Source organism: Eschrichtius robustus, chromosome 8, assembly GCF_028021215.1.
Source record: "Eschrichtius robustus isolate mEscRob2 chromosome 8, mEscRob2.pri, whole genome shotgun sequence".
In the NCBI taxonomy this organism is placed as follows: Eukaryota; Metazoa; Chordata; class Mammalia; order Artiodactyla; family Eschrichtiidae; genus Eschrichtius; species Eschrichtius robustus.
The window spans coordinates 33,341,816-33,354,559 of record NC_090831.1 but is presented as its reverse complement, the minus strand read 5'-3'; positions in this window follow the sequence as shown (position 1 = coordinate 33,354,559).

The following is a 12,744-nucleotide window of genomic DNA, read 5'->3' as shown; positions in this document are numbered from 1 at the left end:
AACCCAAATTACAAAATCCTATCAGCTCACAGCAGCCAGAAGGGCCATTAGCATAAATGCTGCAAACAATAAATGCTGAAGCGATTGTGGAGAAATGCGTACCCTCGATTCTAAGGGGGACGTGGTAAGTGCCACTAATGAAAACGCAAAGAAGGTGCTTTGAAAAGGGAAACACGGTGCTACCAGTCAGTCAATCACACCCACTGCTGGGCCTATCACCTGAGAACATGAGAATCAAAAAGTCACAGGCTGGCAATCCTGCACTCCAACAATATTTAACATAGCCAACACTTGGAAGCAATGAAAATGTCCATCAACCGAGGAATGCACAAAGTAGAAGCGGTCCACGTACGCAGTGGAAAATTACTCCAATAAGAAATAAAAATTAAGTTTAAAAATCCAACAAAAGTAAGGAGACATCAGATTGTGTGGGTGTCTCCGGGCACACTCCACTCTAATTTATAACCGAGAAACACCACAGGCCGCAAGGGCTTTTCCCTAGGTACCAGGGTGGGGAACATAGAAAGGCTGCCACCCTCTGGCAGTTACCTGCACAAGCAGCTTTAAAGCCTGTGCTAATGGTCATTGCATAGGAACAAGTACTGCAGAACTGTAAATGAAACCTGCCCTCAAAATGTCTTGAGGGAGGTAATGGCCAAAACATTTCAAAATGTGACACATACTTTAAGAGAACCCTCTGAAGAACGAAGGGGTAATCACAGCTTGAAAAATAAAAAGGACATGTCTTAAAGCTCAATTTCAACGGATTATGAGGCACGTGTGAATTCAACCACAAAGAGGTATCAGCTCACAATTGTCAGAATAACCATCAGCAAGAAAACTACAAACAATAAATGCTGAAGGTGTTGTGGAGAAATGCCTACCCTCAACATCAAGGGGGACGTAACTTGGAAAGGGCCACGGACGAGAACAGAATGGAGGTGCCTTAAAAAGGTAAACATTGAGCTACCATATGATCCAGCAGGCCCACTCCTCGACCTATAATCTAAGAAGAGAGAATTGGAAAGACACAGGCAGGCAAATCTGCATGGCACAGTATTACAATAGCCAAGATATGGAAGTAACCAAAAAGTCCACCAACAGACGGGTGGACACAGAAGAACTCCTCCATGTACAGATGGAATATTTGCTAGTGAAAAAAATGAAACAATGCCATTTGCAGCACCATAGATGAGTCTAGACGTAATCACGCCACCTGTAGTAAGTGAGAAAGCAAAAGACACATATCCTATCATATCACTTTCAGGAGTTACTTCAAAATTGATACCAGTGAAGATATTGCCACAGAGAAAGGCAATCACAGATTCATTAAAAAACTTATGGTTCACCAAATAGAAAGGGATGAGGATTGGATACACTACCATTTTGGGGTTAACAGAGATATACAAACCATGTGAAATATATAATCACCAAAGATATACGGAAGACCAGGAGAAGACTACTCAACATTGTGTCATAACCTACATGGGAAAAGGATGCGAGGAAGAATAGATACATGTATATGTGTGAAAGAACCACATCTTGCACACCTAGAACAAACAAGGCATTGTAATCAAATTTGCTGGGATAAAAAATAAAAAGTAAATTACAAATATGAACAAGAAGTAATGAGGCATAAACTTAAAGGGCTTTTTCCTGGCACATTCCATTCTAATTTACAACCTAGAACAACACTTCCAGTAAGCCTCTGTTTCCCTAGTAACCAAATTTGGTAAAGGAGAAATGCTGCCACCTTGTGGCCGTTTCCTGCAAGAGCAGCTTTAAACTCACAGCTAATGGTCACTTAACACTCAGAAGGACTCAGGGCTGTAAAGGACACCTGCCCTAAAAAACTGTGCTGAAGTAGGGAGTGGACAAAAAAATTCAAAACAGGCAAATGTTTCAAGAGGAGAGTATGAAGAGTTAAGTTTTATTCACACTCTTTTTAAAAAGAAGGAAAATGGATAAAAGCTCAACCTCAGGGAGTGTTAGACCCATGCAATCTAATCTACAAAAAGTTTCAACTTACACCAGTCGACTGACCATCAGCAAAAAGTCTACAAACAGTAAATGCTGAAGGGATTTTAGAGAACTGTGTACCCTCTACCTGCTGGTGAGACGTAAAGGGGCCACAGCCAATAATGAGAACAGAAAGAAGCTGTGTTTCAAAGTAAAAATGGAGGTACCGTTCAATCCAGCAGGCGCACCATTGGACCTCTCACCTGAGAAGACAAGAATCGAGAAGACACAGGCCGCAAAAGCTGCAGAGCAGCCTTATTCACAATAGCCAAGAGAGTAAAGCAATCAAAATGTCCAACAACAGGTGAATGGATAAAGAAGAAGTGGTCCATGTACACAATGGAATATTAGCTATGGAAAACAATGAACCATTGCTCTCTGAGGCACCACAAATGAGTCTGGAGATAATCATGAAACATGAGGTAGGTCGGAAAGCAAAAGACCTATACACTATGATATCACTTATAGGCGTTACCTAATAACTGACACAAATGAACATATTTCCACAGAGAAAGACGCTCACAGAGTTAGAAAACAAACTATGCTCATCTAAAAGGAAAGGTGGGGGGAATGGATAAATTAAGATTAGTGTTACTATATGTATACAAACACATATTATATACATATCTCAAAAAGACCGACAATATAGCAAGGGAGGTCTGCGGAACCCTCTGTAACATTTTACAAGGGAAGAGGATCTGTACTTGAATAGACATATGTAATGTACAAATGAACCAGATTGTGTACACCTAGGACAAACAATATTCTAAGCTTTACCCCAATTAAAAAAAAATTTTAAAACCAAGAAGAAATAATGAGACATAAACTTATGGGGGTTTCTCCATGCACATTCCAATGTAATTTACAACCTAGGAACACGACTTCCAGAAAGGCTCTGCTGCCCTAGTACCCAGATTTGGGAATGGAGAAATGCTGCCTGCTTGAGGCCTCTTCCCACAACAGCAGCTTTAAACCCATTGCTAAAGGTCACTAAATATTCACCACACTTGCAGTTCGGTAAATGACACCTGCTCTCTAAAAAAATTCTGGGGTGGAAAATCGACCAAAAATTTCAAAAGAGGACAACCTTCCAAGAGGACAATTTCAAGAGTTATACTGTACTCCCAATTGTTTCCTTTTTTGAACAGAAAAGAAAACGGCAGAGAAAAATAATGAGTTTTACGAATTTTCAACGACATGCAAACCCAAATTACAAAATCCTATCAGCTCACAGCAGCCAGAAGGGCCATTAGCATAAATGCTGCAAACAATAAATGCTGAAGCGATTGTGGAGAAATGCGTACCCTCGATTCTAAGGGGGACGTGGTAAGTGCCACTAATGAAAACGCAAAGAAGGTGCTTTGAAAAGGGAAACACGGTGCTACCAGTCAGTCAATCACACCCACTGCTGGGCCTATCACCTGAGAACATGAGAATCAAAAAGTCACAGGCTGGCAATCCTGCACTCCAACAATATTTAACATAGCCAACACTTGGAAGCAATGAAAATGTCCATCAACCGAGGAATGCACAAAGTAGAAGCGGTCCACGTACACAGTGGAAAATTACTCCAATAAGAAATAAAAATTAAGTTTAAAAATCCAACAAAAGTAAGGAGACATCAGATTGTGTGGGTGTCTCCGGGCACACTCCACTCTAATTTATAACCGAGAAACACCACAGGCCGCAAGGGCTTTTCCCTAGGTACCAGGGTGGGGAACATAGAAAGGCTGCCACCCTCTGGCAGTTACCTGCACAAGCAGCTTTAAAGCCTGTGCTAATGGTCATTGCATAGGAACAAGTACTGCAGAACTGTAAATGAAACCTGCCCTCAAAATGTCTTGAGGGAGGTAATGGCCAAAACATTTCAAAATGTGACACATACTTTAAGAGAACCCTCTGAAGAACGAAGGGGTAATCACAGCTTGAAAAATAAAAAGGACATGTCTTAAAGCTCAATTTCAACGGATTATGAGGCACGTGTGAATTCAACCACAAAGAGGTATCAGCTCACAATTGTCAGAATAACCATCAGCAAGAAAACTACAAACAATAAATGCTGAAGGTGTTGTGGAGAAATGCCTACCCTCAACATCAAGGGGGACGTAACTTGGAAAGGGCCACGGACGAGAACAGAATGGAGGTGCCTTAAAAAGGTAAACATTGAGCTACCATATGATCCAGCAGGCCCACTCCTCGACCTATAATCTAAGAAGAGAGAATTGGAAAGACACAGGCAGGCAAATCTGCATGGCACAGTATTACAATAGCCAAGATATGGAAGTAACCAAAAAGTCCACCAACAGACGGGTGGACACAGAAGAACTCCTCCATGTACAGATGGAATATTCGCTAGTGAAAAAAATGAAACAATGCCATTTGCAGCACCATAGATGAGTCTAGACGTAATCACGCCACCTGTAGTAAGTGAGAAAGCAAAAGACACATATCCTATCATATCACTTTCAGGAGTTACTTCAAAATTGATACCAGTGAAGATATTGCCACAGAGAAAGGCAATCACAGATTCATTAAAAAACTTATGGTTCACCAAATAGAAAGGGATGAGGATTGGATACACTACCATTTTGGGGTTAACAGAGATATACAAACCATGTGAAATATATAATCACCAAAGATGTACGGAAGACCAGGAGAAGACTACTCAACATTGTGTCATAACCTACATGGGAAAAGGATGCGAGGAAGAATAGATACACGTCTATGTGTGAAAGAACCACATCTTGCACACCTAGAACAAACAAGGCATTGCAATCAAATGTGCTGGGATAAAAAATAAAAAGTAAATTACAAATATGAACAAGAAGTAATGAGACATAACCTTAAAGGGCTTTTTCCTGGCACATTCCATTCTAATTTACAACCTAGAACACCACTTCCATTAAGCCTCTGTTTCCCTAGTAACCAAATTTGGTAAAGGAGAAATGCTGCCACCTTGTGGCCGTTTCCTGCAAGAGCAGCTTTAAACTCACAGCTAATGGTCACTTAACACTCACAAGGACTCAGGGCTGTAAAGGACACCTGCCCTAAAAAAACTGTGCTGAAGTAGGGAATGGACAAAAAAATTCAAAACAGGCAAATGTTTCAAGAGGAGAGTATGAAGAGTGAAGTTTTATTCACACTCTTTTTAAAAAAAAGGAAAATGGATAAAAGCTCAACCTCAGGGCGTGGTAGACCCATGCAATCTAATCTACAAAAAGTTTCAACTTACACCAGTCGACTGACCATCAGCAAAAAGTCTACAAACAATAAATGCTGAAGGGGTTTTAGAGAACTGTGTACCCTCTACCTGCTGGTGAGACATAAAGGGCTAACAGCCAATAATTAGAACAGAAAGGAGCTGTGTTTCAAAGTAAAAATGGAGGTACCGTTCAATCCAGCAGGCGCACCATTGGACCTCTCACCTGAGAAGACAAGAATCGAGAAGACACAGGCCGCAAAAGCTGCAGAGCAGCCTTATTCACAATAGCCAAGACAGTAAAGCAATCAAAATGTCCAACAACAGGTGAATGGATAAAGAAGAAGTGGTCCATGTACACAATGGAATATTAGCTATGGAAAACAATGAACCATTGCTCTTTGAGGCACCACAAATGAGTCTGGAGATAATCAGGAAACATGAGGTAGGTCGGAAAGCAAAAGACCTATATTCTATGATATCACTTATAGGCGTTATCTAATAACTGACACAAATGAACATATTTCCACAGAGAAAGACGCTCACAGAGTTAGAAAACAAACTATGCTCATCTAAAAGGAAAGGTGGGGGGAATGGATAAATTAAGATTAGTGTTACTATATGTATACAAACACATATTATATACATATCTCAAAAAGACCGACAATATAGCAAGGGAGGTCTGCGGAACCCTCTGTAACATTTTACAAGGGAAGAGGATCTGTACTTGAATAGACATATGTAATGTACAAATGAACCAGATTGTGTACACCTAGGACAAACAATATGCTAAGCTTTACCCCAATTTAAAAAAATTTTAAAACCAAGAAGAAATAATGAGACATAAACTTATGGGGGTTTCTCCATGCACATTCCAATGTAATTTACAACCTAGGAACACGACTTCCAGAAAGGTTCTGCTGCCCTAGTACCCAGATTTGGGAATGGAGAAATGCTGCCTGCTTGAGGCCTCTTCCCACAACAGCAGCTTTAAACCCATTGCTAAAGGTCACTAAATATTCACCACACTTGCAGTTCGGTAAATGACACCTGCTCTCTAAAAAAATTCTGGGGTGGAAAATCGACCAAAAATTTCAAAAGAGGGCAACCTTCCAAGAAGACGATTTCAAGAGTTCTACTGTACTCCCAACTGTTTCCTTTTTTGAACAGAAAAGAAAACGGCGGAGAAAAATAATGAGTTTTACGAATTTTCAACGACATGCAAACCCAAATTACAAAATCCTATCAGCTCACAGCAGCCAGAAGGGCCATTAGCATAAATGCTGCAAACAATAAATGCTGAAGCGATTGTGGAGAAATGCGTACCCTCGATTCTAAGGGGGACATGGTAAGTGCCACTAATGAAAACGGAAAGAAGGTGCTTTGAAAAGGGAAACACGGTGCTACCAGTCAGTCAATCACACCCACAGCTGGGCCTATCACCTGAGAACATGAGAATCAAAAAGTCACAGGCTGGCAATCCTGCACTCCAACCATATTTACCATAGCCAACGCTTGGAAGCAATGAAAATGTCCATCAACCGAGGAATGCACAAAGTAGAAGTGGTCCACGTACACGGTGGAAAATTACTCCAATAAAAAATAAAAATTAAATTTAAAAATCCAACAAAAGTAAGGAGACATCAGATTGTGTGGGTGTGCCCGGGCACACTCCACTCTAATTTATAACCGAGAAACACCACAGGCCGCAAGGGCTTTTCCCTAGGTACCAGGGTGGGGAACATAGAAAGGCTGCCCCCCTCTGGCAGTTACCTGCAAAAGCAGCTTTAAAGCCTGTGCTAATGGTCATTGCATAGGAACAAGTACTGCAGAACTGTAAATGAAACCTGCCCTCAAAATGTCTTGAGGGAGGTAATGGCCAAAACATTTCAAAATGTGACACATACTTTAAGAGAACCCTCTGAAGAACGAAGGGGTAATCACAGCTTGAAAAATAAAAAGGACATGTCTTAAAGCTCAATTTCAACGGATTATGAGGCACGTGTGAATTCAACCACAAAGAGGTATCAGCTCACAATTGTCAGAATAACCATCAGCAAGAAAACTACAAACAATAAATGCTGAAGGGGTTGTGGAGAAATGCCTACCCTCAACTTCAAGGGGGACGTAACTTGGAAAGGGCCACGAACGAGAACAGAATGGAGGTGCCATATGATCCAGCAGGCCCACTCCTCGACCTATAATCTAAGAAGAGAGAATTGGAAAGACACAGGCAGGCAAATCTGCATGGCACAGTATTACAATAGCCAAGATATGGAAGTAACGAAAAAGTCCACCAATAGACGGGTGGACACAGAAGAACTCCTCCATGTACAGACGGAATATGCGCTAGTGAAAAAAATGAAACAATGCCATTTGCAGCACCATAGATGAGTCTAGACGTAATCACGCCACCTGTAGTAAGTGAGAAAGCAAAAGACACATATCCTATCATATCACTTTCAGGAGTTACTTCAAAATTGATACCAGTGAAGATATTTCCAAAGAGAAAGGCAATCACAGATTCATTAAAAAACTTATGGTTCACCAAATAGAAAGGGATGAGGATTGGATACACTACCATTTTGGGGTTAACAGAGATATACAAACCATGTGAAATATATAATCACCAAAGATGTACGGAAGGCCAGGAGAAGACTACTCAACATTGTTTCATAACCTACATGGGAAAAGGATGCGAGGAAGAATAGAAACACGTATATGTGTGAAAGAACCACATCTTGCACACCTAGAACAAACAAGGCATTGTAATCAAATTTGCTGGGATAAAAAATAAAAAGTAAATTACAAATATGAACAAGAAGTAATGAGACATAACCTTAAAGGGCTTTTTCCTGGCACATTCCATTCTAATTTACAACCTAGAACACCACTTCCATTAAGCCTCTGTTTCCCTAGTAACCAAATTTGGTAAAGGAGAAATGCTGCCACCTTGTGGCCGTTTCCTGCAAGAGCAGCTTTAAACTCACAGCTAATGGTCACTTAACACTCACAAGGACTCAGGGCTGTAAAGGACACCTGCCCTAAAAAAACTGTGCTGAAGTAGGGAATGGACAAAAAAATTCAAAACAGGCAAATGTTTCAAGAGGAGAGTATGAAGAGTGAAGTTTTATTCACACTCTTTTTAAAAAAAAGGAAAATGGATAAAAGCTCAACCTCAGGGAGTGGTAGACCCATGCAATCTAATCTACAAAAAGTTTCAACTTACACCAGTCGACTGACCATCAGCAAAAAGTCTACAAACAATAAATGCTGAATGGGGTTTTAGAGAACTGTGTACCCTCTACCTGCTGGTGAGACGTAAAGGGGTAACAGCCAATAATGAGAACAGAAAGGAGCTGTGTTTCAAAGTAAAAATGGAGGTACCGTTCAATCCAGCAGGCGCACCATTGGACCTCTCACCTGAGAAGACAAGAATCGAGAAGACACAGGCCGCAAAAGCGGCAGAGCAGCCTTATTCACAATAGCCAAGACAGTAAAGCAATCAAAATGTCCAACAACAGGTGAATGGATAAAGAAGAAGTGATCCATGTACACAATGGAATATTAGCTATGGAAAACAATGAACCATTGCTCTCTGAGGCACCACAAATGAGTCTGGAGATAATCAGGAAACATGAGGTAGGTCGGAAAGCAAAAGACCTATATTCTATGATATCACTTATAGGCGTTATCTAATAACTGACACAAATGAACATATTTCCACAGAGAAAGACGCTCACAGAGTTAGAAAACAAACTATGCTCATCTAAAAGGAAAGGTGGGGGGAATGGATAAATTAAGATTAGTGTTACTATATGGATACAAACACATATTATATACATATCTCAAAAAGACCGACAATATAGCAAGGGAGGTCTGCGGAACCCTCTGTAACATTTTACAAGGGAAGAGGATCTGTACTTGAATAGACATATGTAATGTACAAATGAACCAGATTGTGTACACCTAGGACAAACAATATGCTAAGCTTTATCCCAATTTAAAAAATTTTTAAAACCAAGAAGAAATAATGAGACCTAAACTTATGGGGGTTTCTCCGTGCACATTCCAATGTAATTTACAACCTAGGAACACGACTTCCAGAAAGGCTCTGCTGCCCTAGTACCCAGATTTGGGAATGGAGAAATGCTGCCTGCTTGAGGCCTCTTCCCACAACAGCAGCTTTAAACCCATTGCTAAAGGTCACTAAATGTTCACCACACTTGCAGTTCGGTAAATGACACCTGCTCTCTAAAAAAATTCTGGGGTGGAAAATCGACCAAAAATTTCAAAAGAGGGCAACCTTCCAAGAAGACGATTTCAAGAGTTCTACTGTACTCCCAACTGTTTCCTTTTTTGAACAGAAAAGAAAACGGCGGAGAAAAATAATGAGTTTTACGAATTTTCAACGACATGCAAACCCAAATTACAAAATCCTATCAGCTCACAGCAGCCAGAAGGGCCATTAGCATAAATGCTGCAAACAATAAATGCTGAAGCGATTGTGGAGAAATGCGTACCCTCGATTCTAAGGGGGACATGGTAAGTGCCACTAATGAAAACGCAAAGAAGGTGCTTTGAAAAGGGAAACACGGTGCTACCAGTCAGTCAATCACACCCACAGCTGGGCCTATCAACTGAGAACATGAGAATCAAAAAGTCACAGGCTGGCAATCCTGCACTCCAACAATATTTACCATCGCCAACGCTTGAAAGCAATGAAAATGTCCATCAACAGAGGAATGCACAAAGTAGAAGTGGTCCACGTACACAGTGGAAAATTACTCCAATAAAAAATAAAAATTAAATTTAAAAATCCAACAAAAGTAAGGAGACATCAGATTGTGTGGGTGGGTCCGGGCACACTCCACTCTAATTTATAACCGAGAAACACCACAGGCCGCAAGGGCTTTTCCCTAGGTACCAGGGTGGGGAACATAGAAAGGCTGCCCCCCTCTGGCAGTTACCTGCAAAAGCAGCTTTAAAGCCTGTGCTAATGGTCATTGCATAGGAACAAGTACTGCAGAACTGTAAATGAAACCTGCCCTCAAAATGTCTTGAGGGAGGTAATGGCCAAAACATTTCAAAATGTGACACATACTTTAAGAGAAACCTCTGAAGAACGAAGGGGTAATCACAGCTTGAAAAATAAAAAGGACATGTCTTAAAGCTCAATTTCAACGGATTATGAGGCACGTGTGAATTCAACCACAAAGAGGTATCAGCTCACAAGTGGCAGAATAACCATCAGCAAGAAAACTACAAACAATAAATGCTGAAGGTGTTGTGAAGAAATGCCTACCCTCAACTTCAAGGGGGACGTAACTTGGAAAGGGCCACGAACGAGAACAGAATGGAGGTGCCATATGATCCAGCAGGCCCACTCCTCGACCTATAATCTAAGAAGAGAGAATTGGAAAGACACAGGCAGGCAAATCTGCATGGCACAGTATTACAATAGCCAAGATATGGAAGTAACGAAAAAGTCCACCAACAGACGGGTGGACACAGAAGAACTCCTCCATGTACAGACGGAATATGCGCTAGTGAAAAAAATGAAACAATGCCATTTGCAGCACCATAGATGAGTCTAGACGTAATCACGCCACCTGTAGTAAGTGAGAAAGCAAAAGACACATATCCTATCATATCACTTTCAGGAGTTACTTCAAAATTGATACCAGTGAAGATATTTCCACAGAGAAAGGCAATCACAGATTCATTAAAAAACTTATGGTTCACCAAATAGAAAGGGATGAGGATTGGATACACTACCATTTTGGGGTTAACAGAGATATACAAACCATGTGAAATATATAATCACCAAAGATGTACGGAAGGCCAGGAGAAGACTACTCAACATTGTTTCATAACCTACATGGGAAAAGGATGCGAGGAAGAATAGAAACACGTATATGTGTGAAAGAACCACATCTTGCACACCTAGAACAAACAAGGCATTGTAATCAAATTTGCTGGGATAAAAAATAAAAAGTAAATTACAAATATGAACAAGAAGTAATGAGACATAACCTTAAAGGGCTTTTTCCTGGCACATTCCATTCTAATTTACAACCTAGAACACCACTTCCATTAAGCCTCTGTTTCCCTAGTAACCAAATTTGGTAAAGTAGAAATGCTGCCACCTTGTGGCCGTTTCCTGCAAGAGCAGCTTTAAACTCACAGCTAATGGTCACTTAACACTCACAAGGACTCAGGGCTGTAAAGGACACCTGCCCTAAAAAAACTGTGCTGAAGTAGGGAATGGACAAAAAAATTCAAAACAGGCAAATGTTTCAAGAGGAGAGTATGAAGAGTGAAGTTTTATTCACACTCTTTTTAAAAAAAAGGAAAATGGATAAAAGCTCAACCTCAGGGAGTGGTAGACCCATGCAATCTAATCTACAAAAAGTTTCAACTTACACCAGTCGACTGACCATCAGCAAAAAGTCTACAAACAATAAATGCTGAATGGGGTTTTAGAGAACTGTGTACCCTCTACCTGCTGGTGAGACGTAAAGGGGTAACAGCCAATAATGAGAACAGAAAGGAGCTGTGTTTCAAAGTAAAAATGGAGGTACCGTTCAATCCAGCAGGCGCACCATTGGACCTCTCACCTGAGAAGACAAGAATCGAGAAGACACAGGCCGCAAAAGCGGCAGAGCAGCCTTATTCACAATAGCCAAGACAGTAAAGCAATCAAAATGTCCAACAACAGGTGAATGGATAAAGAAGAAGTGATCCATGTACACAATGGAATATTAGCTATGGAAAACAATGAACCATTGCTCTCTGAGACACCACAAATGAGTCTGGAGATAATCAGGAAACATGAGGTAGGTCGGAAAGCAAAAGACCTATATTCTATGATATCACTTATAGGCGTTATCTAATAACTGACACAAATGAACATATTTCCACAGAGAAAGACGCTCACAGAGTTAGAAAACAAACTATGCTCATCTAAAAGGAAAGGTGGGGGGAATGGATAAATTAAGATTAGTGTTACTATATGGATACAAACACATATTATATACATATCTCAAAAAGACCGACAATATAGCAAGGGAGGTCTGCGGAACCCTCTGTAACATTTTACAAGGGAAGAGGATCTGTACTTGAATAGACATATGTAATGTACAAATGAACCAGATTGTGTACACCTAGGACAAACAATATGCTAAGCTTTACCCCAATTTAAAAAATTTTTAAAACCAAGAAGAAATAATGAGGCCTAAACTTATGGGGGTTTCTCCGTGCACATTCCAATGTAATTTACAACCTAGGAACACGACTTCCAGAAAGGCTCTGCTGCCCTAGTACCCAGATTTGGGAATGGAGAAATGCTGCCTGCTTGAGGCCTCTTCCCACAACAGCAGCTTTAAACCCATTGCTAAAGGTCACTAAATATTCACCACACTTGCAGTTCGGTAAATGACACCTGCTCTCTAAAAAAATTCTGGGGTGGAAAATCGACCAGAAATTTCAAAAGAGGGCAACCTTCCAAGAAGACGATTTCAAGA